This window comes from Protobothrops mucrosquamatus, unplaced genomic scaffold, assembly GCF_001527695.2.
Source record: "Protobothrops mucrosquamatus isolate PMUCROS unplaced genomic scaffold, P.Mucros_1.0 scaffold31, whole genome shotgun sequence".
NCBI lineage: Eukaryota > Metazoa > Chordata > Lepidosauria > Squamata > Viperidae > Protobothrops > Protobothrops mucrosquamatus.
Window position 1 is genome coordinate 502245 of NW_015386415.1, and position 5472 is coordinate 507716.

Here is a 5472-nt window from a genome sequence, read left to right on the forward strand (position 1 = left end):
CTGTAGAAACCAGAGAAGAAGGCAAAAATAGCCATTTCATTTACCTTTCCTTACAAGGACTTTGATGCCTCCCTTCAGGAGCTATTCGGCAAGTCTGCCTGCCTGGAGAGAGGGGGGGGCATATGAAGGGGTCACATCCTTTACCCCACCTAGGCTCAGGGACTGTGGGGGCTGCTGGCTGGGCCCGCAAATGCCCAGATGGCCACACGGAAGAGACAGAGTAACTCCAGGAGCTGCACTTTCATGAGAGCCAGTCCGGTGTCATGCTGAAGGCAGGAGACTGGGAGTTCTAGCTCCACCTGGGAGTGGAAGCCAGCAGGTGACCCTGGGCCAGTCACTTTCTCTCCTTCCTGGCAAGGAGGTGACGGCAAAGCACTTCCGAAAAACCTTCCTAAGGAAACTGCAGGGACTTGAATTGGACATGACTGAACGGAAGAAAAAAAACACTGGAATAAAGCTGAACTAAGCAGAAGAAACGAGCGGGACTCAGCCTATCCAGCCAGCATTCTCTCTCTCCCGCAGGGGGGCCACCCGTGGCCTACCGAGAGGAGATCCAGGCAGTGTCCTCACCCCCGGCGGTTCCCCTGAATGTGGCAGGTCAAGGTGGGCTGCCCAGTCCTCAAGCCTTGTGGCCACCGAGTGGCCTGTCCTCGGGGAGATGCTCTGGGCTCCTTTGGAAGCCCACTAAACCAGCAGCCAACCCCAGACCCCGTGACAGTGTGTTCAGCCGGCAGATCACACCCTGGGTGGAGAAATACTTCCACTTATCAGCTTTAATCTTCTCCTAGTCAGTTTCCTTGGGTGGCCTCCAATTCTAGCACAATTGCAGATGGAGAAAAACCTGTCCGTTCTTTTGCCCTCGGTCTGTTGTACACAGTCACACCTTGCCAAGGGGCAGGGCTGGCCTTAAAAACAGCCTGGAATATGGAGGAGTGTCCAGCTTGGGAAATGAAGCTGCTTGCTCAAGTGGGGCCTCATTCTGGCCACGGGAACCCGCAGATCTCCTTTGGGACACACGCCCATGTTGTGACCCGGACAGGTGGATGATTCCCTTGGAGGATTTAAGGAAATGATTGTTTATTGCAGCTGCACCTGACACCAGGGCTTGAGATTCTCAGCCTCACACCCAGCCCTGTGCAGATGGCTCAGCAGCCGGTCAGCTGTTCCTCTTGAAGCAGATCCACAGGTTGACCCATCAGGAAAAATAAAATCAGGGCAATCGCAAAATATCCAGCCAGATTCAAGTGCAGCTTTGATTTCTTTTTTAACACACCTACTGAAATGAATTTGACTTCAACGTTCCTTCACCAATGGAAAGGGAAGGTGGGAGTTGCATCTCTTGTTTCTTCTAATGGTCAAGGAGCAAGCAAGTCTTGAAATCTGGAGAGAGGAGATCTCTGTGAGCTGCTCAGCTGAGCCAGCCAAAGACATTCGCCCCAAGGGTCTGGGAAAGACGGTTTCCAGAACAAACCCACCACTTATCCTTTCCGGGATTTTTCCCTGGTCAGGCTGATTGGTCTGTAGATTCCTAGATCCCTTTCTTCCCCCGCAGCTCTTTTCCAGTCCTCTGGTAGTTCCCTGGTGCTCTTTGAAAGAATATTGTTCAGTGGTTCCGAGATCACGTCTGGCAGCTCTTTCAGGACTCTGGGACGTAATGCATCCGGTTCTGGTGATTTGAACTCATCGAGAGTGAACAGGTCTTCTCTTACCATTTTCTTGCCAGTTTTGACTTGCAGCCCTATTTTGTGTCCTACAGTGCTGCTTTTGGTAGGTTGGGCTATTTTTTTCCTTTTGTATGAAGACAGATGCTTTCTCTGTGCTACTTGTCACCACCTTGCCATCTTCTCATTAGTGGACCAATCATTTACCTGAAAATTTTCGTTTTTTACGAGCTGAAACTTTTTTATCATTATTTTTTTGCATTTCTACTTTCCTGACTGTATCCTTGAAGTTTCAGGCTATTTGCTGGTATTGTTTAATAAGTTTCCAGTAAACTTCACCACCTGTTTTATTTAAGAACAGAGAAAGTTTCACTGTGAGTCCCTTGGAAACTCAATTATTTTGGGTTTTTTTTCCTTGTATGTTTCCATGGTTCATAAATATTCTCGGATGCAGCATGTTTAAAATCTCCCATCTGAATTTTGAAGACATTCAACACTTTTACATTCCTGGGTTTCAACTGCGTTGGTTTGCTGAAACATCCAACCTCTTCTCAACTTCCATTCCTTCCTGACTGTGAGACTTCTAGGGCTCACTGATATTTAGTTGCATCCCTACTTCCTTCCACCCACACAATATTTCCTGTGCAACTGGCTGCCATACAACTCCAAAGTATGGTAGAGCAACCCCCAGGCTCAACAATTGACAAAATATTCTTTTTTTCGACTCTCACTTTTTTCTCCAAGTGTGTCATGAGTAGTTGTGGCTGAACAGTTCAATTTTTGTCTCATCAGTCCAAAGCACTTTGTTCCAAAATATTTCAGGCTTATCATGGTCTTCTCTTGCATGTTTTAGATCGGTGTTTTTCAACTTCAGCAACTTCAGCATGTGTGAACTTCAGTTCCCAGAATTCCTCAGCCAGCATTTCCCCAGCCTTGACCTCAAATTTTCCATGTAACCTCCATTTCTTAATTAGGTTTCTTATAGTTGAGATTGCCTGTTGGCAGCCAGGAAGCTTTTAAAGCTCTCCCGTTTGGTAAGAGAGAATTATATTTGCTTTTCAAGCTCTCAGGGAATCTTGATGGTTGTCAAAAGTAGTCAGAAACATTACAATCCAAAAAATTAGAAGGATCAGGGTTCCCTTATGGAATTGCCTTCTCCTGTCCAACTGTCGTCCCAATCAGTCAATCACCTCCGGGTGCCATAGGAATCCTTTTCTAATCACCCTGCACTTGCCACACACCCTTTCCTATTTTAAATATGGAAACAATGCACGTAAATGATTGAAGTAAGCATTCAAATTTGCAGAAAAACAGGATAATTTTATATCATAGAGAGGCTGGTCAGATCACTGAAACGTACCACTTGTTTTGCCTGTATGAGTAATTTGGTTGGTTGGTTTGGTTGTGGTTTACAGCGATGTGTCATCCAACTACTGTATGAATGGAGCCATTGTTGTTTGTGAACTGTGGTCCGTGGCTTACTCTGTTGTGTGAAGCAAGTCTCTGTGGCTCATCCAACCACAGTTCATACAATCACCCTGGAAGAAGGGAGCTGGTATGCAACACAACACGTGGCTTTGGGCCAACCTCCTTACACTCACAGCCACCCGGAAAGAATAATTGTCCCCATTACACAAACTGTTGCTTCGGGTCCGTTCAAGAGAAGAGGTAGCATTGCAATGAGACACAGAGTGCTAACATTTGCATAAAGAGTTCCTTATTTAATTTATAGCCTTCCTTTTTTAAAAAAAAATACAACAAAGTATTATGAAAAGTGTATTTCACTCATTTAAATATCTATTAACTCAGAATATTAAGGAAGAAATAACAACCAATCACATAAACATCTTACATGAATCAAATTAATTTATCCACACAATAAATTAAAATATTAAATAGTAACCTTCAGTGCAACATATACAGAAGAAAAAAGTGTAACCTTGGCTAAAAATAAAACTTCAGTTTGGCTATGGACCAAATTCAACTTAAATTGTGCAGACAAAGTGTTAATTTCTGAGTCAACACACAGAATCAGGAAGAGGCATTTAGTGGCTGATAATTCAGCATAATTCAAGTGCACTTAAGATGAAAGCTTTCATTTGAGAATTTTAAACCATTTTACTCCCCCAAAGCCTTGATACTTCCACGCTGAGCTTAGCATTGATCAATTCCACAAGTCCAGGTCGCTTCAGCTTAAACAATTGCTAGCTGAAAGGGTGCAATTTATTTCTAAACAGCATCACAAAACAGAAACCTGGAGAAGCAGAGGGTCTTTCCTCCCCCCCCCCTTGAAAGAGAGAAGAATTCTGTCCTGGAGAAGCTGGTTTACCATTCGAAGTATCAAAAACGCAATTCAGGACAAGCGCAGCCTCTCTGCTACTGATGCCCTCTGAGACTGGGGCATCGGGAGCTCCTGAACTAGGCCTGGTAGGAATCAAGGTCTTCCCAGGGGCAATTCTCAACTAAGCCAATGCACATTATCCTTAGATCTCTGGCTCTTGACTTAAGTGACTTTGATTATGCCTTGAGGGGTAGTGCAAAAGGCCGTGTTTTTTGGAATGCCTTTCTCTTTCTTTCTTTCTTTCTTTCTTTCTTTCTTTCTTTCTTTCTTTCTTTCTTTCTTTCTTTCTTTTTTGAGAAACTCCCAATTTATAGATTGGTTGTTGAGAAGCAAGGCAAGGAAAGAAGGGGGCGAGTTTAAAAACCCAATTATTTCCCCTTTGAGAAAAGTCAAAGAGGGAATGCCATTATAATAAGGCAGAAAAAGAATCGATCCACTAAAAGTAACGGAAGCATTTGTCAGCCAGATAACTTGAGAAACAAAACAATTTGTCCCTATTTCATTTCTTTTTTGTCATATGGCCACAAAGTATATGGCATGAAGCTTCAACCAACATGCCGAGCCATCCGTTTGGGAAGATGGAACCTGAAAAACCAGAAGTGTCGGCAAATATGTCTTCTTTCCATCAGCAAAAGAGAGAAGGTGAAACTGGTACTTCGCAGTGGAAGTTTTGGCTTGCATGTAAATCAGAATTGATGGCCAATTCAGAATGTCTTTTGAGACATTTCTTATATCTATTACCATCTCTCTCACTTCTGCCTTGGAAACTAGGGCATTTGTCCTCACAGGGCCAATCCTTTACACCTTCATGCAACTGCCAAAGGCCTCGTTTCAGAACAGAACTTCCCACAACAACAGGACTCCTCAACCTCCATGAGAAGAACTCAGCTTCCAAGGTTCCCCTGGACTCAGGGAATGCCATCCTGCCTCACACTTGCACTGCTTTCCCAGATCTATCTCACCCTTGGAACCAAACCCTTATGTCGGGCCTGGAGGTCAAAACATGCAAGCACCCGCACAATTGTGGAGTGTTGTCCCCAGTCCTTGTGACTTGGAGGAACCTTCTGTCTCCCAAGACACTGCAATAGTCAGAAATCCCCTACAAACATGTAAACCTAGAAACAGTGCAGTGTTTTAAAAACACCCCTGCTAAAAACTGATTTTAATTAAACTTCTCATCTAACTCAAAGGCGTTTTTAAGTCAGTATTAAAAACAAGCCCAGATGCACCTCTTTCAAGATCCCATTTCTACCTGTCATGTAATAACTAAGGCTTCTATGGTCTGTTGTCTTGCTGGAAAAAAGTAGCAAAGCTGCCACCACGTCACTCAGAGAACCTGGCCGAGAAGGCTTCTCACTTGGCCAGCAGCAATGGCTCATATGGAGGGAAGGGGGGAGGGAGAAGCAGTTCTTCTCTCTTCTGGCTGAAAGACGGTTGGCCAGTCTACCCTCCCCCCCCGTTCATTTTTTT